Source organism: Herpailurus yagouaroundi, unplaced genomic scaffold (genome assembly GCF_014898765.1).
Source record: "Herpailurus yagouaroundi ecotype Mexico unplaced genomic scaffold, PumYag 190, whole genome shotgun sequence".
Classification (NCBI taxonomy): domain Eukaryota; kingdom Metazoa; phylum Chordata; class Mammalia; order Carnivora; family Felidae; genus Herpailurus; species Herpailurus yagouaroundi.
This window is the reverse complement of record NW_024412421.1, coordinates 35,884,525-35,895,873: the sequence shown is the minus strand read 5'-3', so window position 1 is coordinate 35,895,873 and position 11,349 is coordinate 35,884,525. Positions and strand designations below refer to the sequence as shown.

Below are 11,349 nucleotides of genomic sequence, written 5' to 3'. Positions count from 1 at the left end.
TGTCTCTGTCTCCCTCCCCCTCTCTTTCAAGAATAAATAAACATGAAACAAATTTAAAAAGAAAGGCACGGCCTTGGGGAGTGTGCTCCAGCCCACTGGGTAGGCCTACATCTTCCTCTTGGATTTAGGAGGGTGATTTGCGGGGCGCTGGGCTTGCTGATTCTGGCTTACAGAACATTTGCTGTCAACAGGTTGCCACGTGGGGGATGGTGCCACAAGGCCAGCTCTGAGCTGGGAATGCGACAGGAGACAGTGTTCCCCTGTGCGTGTTCTTGCTGACACGTGTGGGGCTGACACGTGTCCTCCCTCCCGTGTGCCCGCCCTGTGTGAGCACACACCTGCCAGCAGCCTTGGCCTCTGGGATCCAGAGATAATAAAGCTCTCCTGCTTTTGGGGGGTTCAAGCCCAGTGAGCTGGGGGGCCTGGCCGTGTCGCGTCGGCTGAGCATGTTCTCAGGTCCCCACGGCGTGGCCCACCAACCTGGCCTCTCGCCGCCGTGGTGCATCAGTCAGGAGAGGTAGGAAGCCTCGCTTTGCGCTGGCCTCTTCCTGAACTAGACCCTCCTAGCCCCCACTTCCAGAGTCAAGGGCCCCTGAAGGTATTTGCAAATAATGGACACCTTGTCACGTCTGCCTGCGCTTGACTTGTTTGCTGTAATTCTTGCTCAGACTTCTCTTCCGCGAGGTGGGCGCTCTGAGATTCCTGGATGCTGATGGCATTCCTTTCCTGCCCAGGGTCGGGCAGGGTCACTCTCCGGAACCCCTCTTTGCCCCAAGGAGTGCCCTTTGCCGGTTTCCCTTCTTGCACTCCTGGCTTTGGCATTAGAGGAGGTGAAAAAGTACGGGCTTATAATTCATTCCTAAGAGCGTGAGCACAAGGCACCCCGGATGTCTCCAGACCAGCCGTGGCACATTGCTGGCCAGTCAGCTGAGATCCAGCATCAGGAACGCGGGGTCTTTGTGGGAACTGCTGTTGTCCGCCAGAATGGGTCTAAATATAGTCAAAGTAGGTGAACTTACTATGCTTCCTGCATTTATCCTTTTAGCTGAAATTTCCCTGACTTTTCTTTACCTTTTCATTTTATTAGGTTAATAAAACTTGGTTTTTGAGCATTTCGCCACCCCAGGAGGGCCGTGGGCCCCCCGTCCAATTCATCAAGTACCTAATGAGCGGCCCCGGAGGTCCCGGGCCATCCATTCCAGAAGCTCTCTCTGCCTTGTAAAGGTGAGGCCCACGGGCTGCACTGTATATTTTGTCTGTTGGTTTCCCAAATTCTCCTGCCTGCTTGACTGTCACTTCTGGGGATTTATACGAGGCAGCGGCACCGCGGGCAGCCCCCCCTCTGCAGGAGGACCCCTCCTTTGCCTGCTTTTCACACACACCACACTCTCCGTGCCATAAAATAACGTTTCTGTAATAAAATGGAGTAGAAATGTGTCGATGCTAGCATTTTAGAACATTCCAGCTCCAGTGCTGTGGGAAATCCCTACGTTTACATTAAGGAGGGAAGCTCTGTGAGAGTAGGGGCTAAAAAAGTGTGAAAAAAAAAAAAAGGCCTTTAGTAAGAAGACATAGTCTGGGCTTTAAATAAATGACACCAAGAAGGTGTGCGTGTGCGTGTGTGTATGTATGCAGCCCGCACGCTGTTTTTACACATGTGTTCCCGCCGCCCCTGGTTTATTGTTTGTGTTTCAGAGAAAGACCAGTAGAAGAGTGTGTGGATGCTGCCTGCATTCTGGCCCAGAGTCTGGACTCTGTCCTCTTCTAGAACATTCTTCCTCTTCCTCCCCCTGTAGGCTCTCTTGCCTTCGCCAGCTTGTCAGGATGCTGCCAGCTCCGGGCATGGGGCTGTGTCTGCCCCAGCATGGTGGAGAGCTGGAATCTGAGCACTCGAGCTTGGGGACAGGTCAGCTCAGGGAATGGAGACACGGCCATGGGAGGTACGAGGGCGGGGCGGCCCCGGGGCTGTGGGGGCCTCCAGCCACAGGGCCCCTGACTGTGCTCACTGCGTGGCCTTGTCAGTATTTGTGGTTCGCGTCCCCAGCTCCCCTGGTCTGGTTGAGCTTCTAGTAAACGCACGGCCTCTAATTGACTGCACTCTCGAGGGCATTACATGATTGCTAATAAATTACTCCATCCGACTGTAACTTTCTTCCCTTCCTTGCAGCTGCCCACCTTGAGCCCACAAGAGGAAGGAGCACGGGGAGGAGGTTGTGCTTGTGGGGGGTGCAGAACAAGGGAAAACAGAGAAGCCGGCTTGAACCATCTCTCTTGCGATGTGCCCTCTGCATTATCACCCACTGGCCCCGATGCCAGCTGACAGACCTCATCCAAACACTTGGCTGGGATTTGGGGACTTCTTTTAATGCCTGGTACGTGGGCAGTGGTGAGGAGGTCTGTCCCTCTTCTGTGGTCTCTGTGCACTTGAGGAGGAGGGGTCTGGAGGGTCTCTGAGGTCAAGGGGAACATCCATGGGGAGACAGGCATCATTCAACACCTCCATTCTCCGACGCAGGGAAGACACAATTGTGTGGCTCTCAGCAGTGACCTCAGAGTGTCCACATGTCTCGGAACATGTGTCCTAGGTGTGTGCATCCTCCTGGTTCCTGGTGGCCATGTGTCAGTGGCTCAGAGTCCACACACGGAGGCCACAAGTGGCTGTTCTGATGGGGCTTAGAGGGAGTAGGCCCGGCTTATGCCTGCGCTTAAAGCCTCTCAACCGAGGGCTGGCCCTTCTCAGTTTCCCGTTGCCTGTCGAGGGGCCTAGAGCTAGGCTCTGGTGCAAAATTTCCCACAAGCACCTGGCCCTTCTCCCCGCCTACCCTTCTTACTGTGCACTCCCTGGGCACTCGATGATCTGAAATCCACTTGGAAGGGTTTTTGTTTTGTTTTGTTTTCCCTCCTTGACACCTTGGAATGCAGTGGGCCGTCTCTTTCTGCTGAAGGATTTCCCATTACCCTGTGGGCTCGAAGGGGGACCCCAGGCCCAGAGCACGGAGGTAGCGTACGTGGTTCTCATCATGGGTTTAGTCCTGTCTTAACTGCCCTGGGGATGCTGCCCTATTTGCCCCCCTCTCTGTACCGAGTCCCCCCGACAGCAGCGCCCCGCCCCCTCAGGCCAGCCCACCTCCAGCCTCTCTGACTGAAAGGAACGTTCATGCCTGGGCCATCTGTTTGTTTAAACTCACCCCGTGCCAGTCCATGTTAAATGCAACAGAATGGAGAAAAATGTCATTCTTTGTCGGCCTCTGATCAAAGAGAGGATATAAAAAAAATTCAAGATGGATTTCTGAAGGACAATGTTGTACACATTCCCTGTGTTTCCGAGCTGCGGTGGTTAGTTGATTTTGGGGGGAAAAATCTTTTTTCCCCCCTTTTGATCCCGGGGAGAAAACACTCACACAAACACATCTTGGCACCACAAACATTGCAAGATGGGCCCTTGTCTGTAGCCTCCCCGGCTGGCTGGCTGGCGGGTAGAAGGTGCTGGCTTCTCATTTATCAACAACACGAGAGAATTTGGAATACGACTCACTGCAGCGTGCAGACCCTTTCCTCCTTCTGCGGGCATTCAAGGCGAGGTCACTGTTGTCTGGGGTGACTCAGGACCCAGGATGCTCCCCCCGTGCCCAGAAACTGCCGGCCCGGCTGCCCCCTCCGTCTCCTTCACCCCCAGCCATTAAGAGTACGTTTCTCCCTCACTCCTTCAGCCGTGGAGCAAATGCAAATAAAAAGCACTTAAAATGGTTAACATTTCCTGTCACTGAAGGCATTCGTTAGGGGTGGGGGTCGCTGAGTTTTCAGTGTATTTTCATAGGAAAACTCATTTCAGATCTGCGGCAGGAACTCGGACAACTCACACAGCGGGCCTCGGGGTTTGCCGGGAGCCCGAGCCCTGAGTCAGCCGGGTGACCCTTTATGTCATGTGGGTACAGGAGAGCAAATACCCGGCTTCACACTGAGGCCAACCTGGGGCCCAGCTCCGGTCACGGGAAAAAATAAAATAGGCTCTTGCCCACCCCCTCTCCCCTTGACGCATTTTCTTTTCCTTTATTGGAGAAACCCTCTCCCCCCAAATTTGGTAATTTATTTTGTTGTGTTTCTCTATTGATCGTTTAGCTAGTGAGTTTGCTGGCTTCCTGGATGCTCATTTCTGGTTCTGCACAAAAGAGCCACATTTCCTTTTGGAACCGGGACCAGGAGACAGACAGCAGCAGACATTGGAAATTGTGAGTACTCTTCCTCCACCGCCTCTCTGCCCCTGTCCGTCCGTCCGTCCTGCCTCCCCTTTCTTTCTCTACCAGCACACTGTCTGTCGGGCTCCTCCGCGAACCCCTCTGGCAGCCCTCGGCACCACTCTGGATTTTGGGAAAGGAACCTCTACAGTTTCTGCACAAACATCCATGGGGAGGGGAGGGGTGGGGGGGGTGCTTCCCAGCGTGACTCCCTCTACTTCTCATTTTGAGGCTCCGAAAGATGGCGAAAGTACACAGAAGGAGGCTGGCTTATTTCAGGGCGAGCAGTGAGTCCCCACTGAATTTACCTAATAAAACGAATTTTAAAATTTTCATTTTCTCATTTTGTTCCAGCAGAAAATGAGCTTGCCTTTATAATGTCCAGATCTTTCAAACTGAGTGAGAAATTAAGTTACAAAATGTAAATACTTTGGTATACATGCACGCGCGCGCGCGCACACACACACATATATATATGAAATGAAGTAATCCCTGACGGTAATGCAATAGCAAGCCTGACTTTAGGCTCCTAGGACATTTAAAAAAATTTTTATGACGTGCAATAAAGAAAAGTAAGGTTCAGTAAAAATGTTTCTCTTTAAAAATGGATGCTTTGTGATACTTAATAAATTTAATTGTAATTTTCATTTAACATGAGTTGCTTATTTCTTAAAAATCTTCTGAACGTCTTTGTGAAATATTGGGAGGATTGTAAGAAGGTTAATATTCTAGTCTACAATTTACTTCTTTTCACGAAACTATTCCAGGGAATCAGGGCAGTTTTGAAAGGACACAGTTCTCCGATGAAAAGAATACCCTGTGCTTAATTACGAAGAGAAAGTGATTAATGCTCAAATTTCAAGGCAAATCCAGCGATCGGTTAGGAGCAGGGAGAATGAGAAAAGCAAGCCAGTTATTTGCCTAAGAAAATCCAGAAATTGACCTCATTCGGAGGGATAATCGGAATGTGATTATATTTTTAGGGAAAAGTTACACAAACTTCAAAAATGGTAGTTGTTTTGCGTAAGTGCCTGGAAAGGGGATTCAGAATAATATTTGGGTTATCCTAGTTTTGTGCTCTCGTGTTCGTGAAGCCTCGTCAGGTTAAAGAACCCCAGGGTGGGTGTGAGCACGGGTGTGTGTGTGTGTGTGTGTGTGTGTGTGTGTGTGTGTGTGTACCCCCTTTGCCCCCAGCCCCGGGGGAGTGTGGGGAGGAAAAGGTGGGTGCCGACCACTGGGAAAATAAATCTTCACCCCAGAAATTCATAACTCATCGAAAACTCTTAGAAATTAAACATAGCAATGCTCTCACTCTCTTTAACCTCCTCTTTGGGGGTGACAGGGGAGGGCAAGATTGCTGCAGACCAGAGGCACGTCAAAAGGCTGTGGCCACTTTCCTGCGCGTCTGCCTGGAGTATCCCGTCCTGGCCCTCCTGGCTATGAAACCACGGCACAGGGCGACTGAAACACATTTTTGAAGCTTTCAAATTGGATTGCCAGAGCAGAAACCTTGGCCTTCTGATGCGGGCTCCCTTGCTGCCCGGCAGATGGCGCTGTGACTTCTGGAGTGGCCCGTGGGGGTGGGGGTGGGGAAGACACTGAGATTCAGCCCGAAATCCCATCAGGTCCCCCCATCAGGTCCCCCTTCACCTCCCCCCCGGGGTGCGTCCAGTCAGCTATAAACGTAAGAAGTAAAGAGTTTTTGAGGCCTCACTTGAAACACGCCGAGCTGTCAAAGTATTTAAAGTATTTAAGCCAAATGTTAATTAGCAAATGTGTCGCCCTCCTGGAATGGTCCGAGACGGCGCCCGGCTAGCGTTCAAAGAAGTATTTCCCGGAGATGTTTGAGATAAAAATGGAAGAAGCTTAGTAGCTATTTCAAGATCCGATCTATGGCCTGTTTATATTACGCAGGAAAAAAGATACCCTTACGATACTCCTGTAATAATCACGCAGAGTGTTACATGGCCATAGCACTGCGTGGAATTTTATGTGCAGACAAATGGCCAAGGAAAATCAGGCATGTGCAGATAGTGATGGGATCAGAGTCTCACCCTCTCAAAAACGGCTTTTCCATACGTGTGGGAATACGCGCCCTGGACCTTGGCTTTTATTCTGTCGGCACCTGCTAAAATGGGAGCTGCCAGATTCTTACGGCTTCTACCCTTCCTCTCCCAGGAGTGCTTTCAGGATGACTGTGTCCTCCTCCTCCACTGGGAAGAATGTCTACTTTATTTCAAAAGTAAACAAATATTTTTTGTCCTCGTCTTTTGCCAGGGAGAATCCCAAAATATGATGAGCACATCCTTCAATATATTTAATGTTAAAATTAAAATTAAGACAATTTTGGATGATTCCAATGTTTTTGTTCTTCACGGGACAACAGGATTCCTTAATTTGTTTTAGGTAATAATTTGCCACATTGTTTTTTTAATTTGAAAAAAAAAAAAGCATGCATGTTGAAACTACTTGAAATGCATACCAAGAGAAAGGTTTTTTTCTTTTCCTAAAAATGATGTTATCGTTTGTTTTGGGGGAAGAAAAAGATGGTAAGGGAATTAATTTGACTCTAAATGTGAAATAATATTTAAGGACATAGATATGAGTACGTGTAACATAGTAGAATGCCTTCATTGCGTCTAGTAGTGATAAAATATTGTTCTTTAAAAATTTAATCGAATGATGTACTGGCTTTTTTTTTTTTTTTACCTGTATGTATTTACAAAGTGCAAGTTACCTACTGCTCGTAAGTCTGCGTATTAACAAGATGATCGTGCAAGAAACCCAGCTGTTTAAATAAATTCTGTTCTGCTTTAAAGATTTTGCCCTTTGGGGGGAAAAGTCATTTAAGTATTGAGTGGCAGTGACCAGCTAACAATAGTTAAAATGAAAATAAATCTTCCCGAAACTTAGTTCTAATTTTCTTGAGCAAGATACTAACCCATAAAAAATAAACATTGTTTATTGAGCCACATTTGTATCAAGTGAACCTTTGTAAATTGATACGGAGAAAATATGAACTTGTATGTCCCAAATACTTTGGTCTGTTAGCAGAACAGAGAGAGCTATTTGATATGTAGAAACTGAAGAAAATAACATTAGTGATTCTGGAGAGAGATCCTTTCAGATTTGTGCAGACCCAGGGAGGTGATCGTATTAGAATTAACACAAAAATTTTTGTGTCACTGGGCACCGTGGCTTAAGGGACAGTTTAATGACACCAGATATTAATGCTGACTTACATTTTTGCTCCGGCCAACCTTCTTACCATCTTGTTCATTCCCAGAAATCACATTCGTGACAGTTCTAATAGGCCATTCAACAGCGAACATTTTCTCATTTAGCCGAAAATATTTCAGGTTTCAAAAACCCAGCTAGGAAAAGCGCTTTCAGACTTCATGTACATGAATAAGCTTGTTTGGGGCAAGACTTTTGTGGAAAATGAACTCAACCAGACTATTTGCCCAATTTCAGTCTAAAATATTTTTATGTTTCCATTTGCCGACCGACCAGGCTGCTGGGACCTGAGTCGATGCAAGGGTGATTGTCTCCTCTCTTCTGGGCTTTTACTGTTTTAATTTTTACTTCTTAAATACTTTTTTTATACTTTAGTCTTTACTGTTTTATTTTGGTGAAAGGGTGGAAAGTGGCCCGGGTGCCACGTTTGCCTGTGGGTTTACAGAGACGCAGAGGCCTGTGTGGCCAGCAGGGAGGACAGGCCGCACAAATCCCTGGCTAGGAGCGGAGGTGCGCCATTGCGGAGTCTGAGTCCTGTGTTTGTAAACTTTCCACTTTCTGTTTTTTGAGAAAGTCACGTCTGATCTCTGCCAGCAGAGGTGGGGAGGCGCATTTACTTCCCTCCTAACAGCTGAATGCAATCAGAGCTCTTACTTTGTGTTGTGTTTTAGTTAAAAGGTAAAAGAAAAGAGAAAAAAGATACCCAAACAAACCAGAAGACACATTCGGCATCCAGTCTCGGACCGTGAATGGATAGAGCCGTCAGTGGGGGGATAAAGCCCACAGGACACAATGCGTTTAGCTCCTCCTCCTTCCCTCCCGTGAAATTCTCTCAGAAGGAGATGGGGAATCGTGGGATTCCATTCAGGGGTCAGCGAACACGTTTAAGCTGCATGTCAGGAGAAAGAAGGCTGAGATCCTTTGTGCAAACAAGTGCCAGAATATCAAATCCCTGCCTGTCTCTCAGAAATGCTCTGAGTGTCTCTGAGCGGTTTGGGGAAACAAGCCTTGCGTGCCACTTTTCTCAGTGGCCCTGCCACGGCCGCCTCCAAGGTGCCCAGCAGGAGCCGTGCCGGGGCCCCAAAGTTCCACGCTGACATTCCCCTGGAGGGGGTCTGGGCACGCAGGTGCACCCCCAGGCTGCGGTTGGGCTTGCCCTGCTGGGGACAGAGCCACGTTCCCAGTGGGAGCCCTCGGATCACCCGGCCTTGCGGCACGAGCACCTGTGGCCACGGACCCGGCCTGGACAGGGGCTCAGACAACAATGCCATGTTGCCGTTCTGTGATGGCTGCTCTCGCTGACCACCCCGGTGCCCCACCTTCTTGGAACCCTTATCTTGGACCCTCAGCCACTTCACAAATTACCGTGTTTTCGTTTGCCGGTTGACTGTCTCCCCTGCCTAGAATCTAAGCATTGGGATTGTTGCAGACTTACGACAAGGGTGGGTGTTAATCCAGAGGTGGCCATGTGCCAGGCATGGCCTGAGACAACTGGATACTGCCTGCCAGGGTAGGGACTGCTGTTACCCTCGTCTGACAGTTGAGGAAACTGAGTCCCGGGGAGGCCGAGTGAGACCCTCGAGGCCTCACAGCTGCTGTGGACTCGAATCCAGGCCAGGGGATCACAGACCCCACGTTGTGCAGCAGGGCCTGAGCGCTGTGCTCAGTCAGTATTTGTCGAGTGAGGTGTCACTCCTGGAGCAGGAGATTGGGGCTCACGTGGGGCTCTGCCCTCACTCGCTGCTGACCGTGGGGGATTCCTTAAACTTCCTGAGCCTCGGTTTCCTCCTGCATAAAATGGAGCTGACAATCTTCCTTTTCCAGGTTGTGAAGATTTGAGACTGTGAACGTAAAGGCGGGGCCTATAGAACGTGCTGGATAAAGGTCTCTGGGCCAGTCCCTGGAGCCCCGAAATAAATGGGCAGAGGGGGCTGCCTGGCATCGCGTCTTGGCCACCTACCGGCCGGACACCCCAGGTGAGTCTCTTGCACTTACTGGATCTTGGTTTTCTCTCCTCTTCCTGCTTCAGAGGCTCACAGAAGGAGGGAGAGTGGAGGCCACGGTCTTCCTGAAGGCATTCGCACACCCTGTGACCCTCCCATGCCAGTGCCTTGTGGTGGGAAGCGTGGCCCACAGACCAACGGTGTCGGCGCCGCCTGGGGGTTGGTTAGAAATGTGGAGTCTCAGGCCCCACCGAGACCTCCCACATCAGACTCCGGGTGTGTGTGCCCTGTCCTGGCCGCTGGAGAAGCACTGCCCTGGAGCACACGGGGGACGGAGGGGCACATGCCCCATAGCTGGCTCTCTGGGGGCCCTCGGCCCTCGGTTCCTCCCCTCTTCCCGTCCTTGTCCGTCCTGTGCTGCAGGGCCCTGAGCGGCTGCCTGCACAGCCTCCCGCGTCCCTGCTTTCGCCTGGTCTGGGGGGAGGCGGGAGCCACGGGGCATTCGGCCCATGGTGCTGCTTGCAGGGACAGGCCCTCGCCTGCCCTTCCGTCCCGCAGTACGGGGATGCTCGCTGCTCCCTGTGCCTGTGTGTCCCCTGGGCCCCACTCTGGTGGGCCTTTTCCGTCTCCGCAGAACCGGTTCCAGGTATTGAATTTGCTCCTTTGAAGTGCTCTGCGAAGTTTCTGTTTTTCTTGGTGGGATCTAGCACCAGCCACGTGGGGCAGGGGTCTTGAGGTCAAAAGGTCCGGGCAGGGATTGCAGCTCTCCCACTGGCGTGTGCCATAGCCCTGGAAAAGTCAGCGCCCCCCCCCCGCCCCGCTCCCCCCCCACCCGCCCCCACCTGCAGCAGGTGAAACGCATAAATGTTCTCGGGTCTTCACCCCTCCCTGTGGCCAAGCCCTCTGCTGAGGATTTGCAGCTCCTTCTACCAAGAGGCAGGTGGGTTTCCTCGCCCCTGGATCCAGGTCTTGCCATCCGACTTGCTTCGGTCAGTGGGATGTTAGCAAACTTCACACAAGCAGAAGCTTGGAGACACATGTCCCTGTTTCCAGCAGCACTCTCGCGGCCCTGCTGCCAGCATGAGACGTGGCTGTGCCGGCCTGAGGAAGGACGAAGAACGTGCAGCCCGCTCGCCCGGTCAGCGCCGTGGAGCTCCTGCACACGTAAGTCAGCCTAGCCAGTGTCGGCGGGGACGCCCAGCTGACTGCCCAGGCGCAGGGCCGGTAAATGCTGCCCTCGCGTGTCGCGAGGCTTCGTTGTGTGCAGCTTGCTGTGGGGAAAGCTGTTACCCAGTTGCCAGTGTGACGAGCCGCTCGCGTGGTCTAAGATGGCCCTTGAGAACACGGTCGTGCAGCCGGGCCGACGGAGACTGGGATTCCGGCTCAGCCATTTCCGAACAGCTGTCCTGGGGGAAGTCGGTTTGTTTCTCTGGGCCTCGGTGTTGTCCTCTGTAGAGTGGGGATGACAGTAGGACCTACCTCAGGGGGCTTGTGGGAATTGAGGTGATATGTGTAAGGCACACAGAGCACAGCAGGTAATAACTGTCGCCATTATTCTGAGCAGGATTAGTGATAATATTGTTATAAAAGCCAACAACCATGATCCAGCCTTCACTCTCCTCTCTCTGATCCCTGACACGTGCCCTCGAGGTTTCAGCCATGCTCACGACTGCCTGCTCCTCAAAGGCTCCATGCTCCCTCGTGCCTCAGTGCCTTTGCACATGCTGCTCCTTCCCCTGGGGTGCTGAGACTAGTGAGTCTCTTTTCTTCAAGACCCCACTTAAGTGCAGTGAAAAACTCAGGGTGGTTATCTGAATATTTCCCGTCTTCATCCTGTCCTGTCCCGGCTGTCATATGCACGAGCATATTCTCAATTCAACTCTGGGGTCCCCTTGAGTTAGCCAGATGCCCTCACTCATTCATCTAGCCAAGAA

At 51.2% G+C, this 11,349-nt stretch overlaps 1 long non-coding RNA gene across 1 annotated transcript; it reads left to right on the top strand.

Moving 5' to 3' along the window:
* The first annotated feature begins 1,005 nt into the window (after positions 1-1,005).
* On the top strand, positions 1,006-11,320 carry LOC121010036 (uncharacterized). The gene is made up of 6 exons (XR_005780980.1): positions 1,006-1,224; positions 1,797-1,906; positions 2,168-2,372; positions 4,120-4,229; positions 9,297-9,448; positions 10,472-11,320. It is a non-coding gene; the product is annotated as an uncharacterized LOC121010036 (long non-coding RNA).
* Positions 11,321-11,349: the final 29 nt, after the last annotated feature.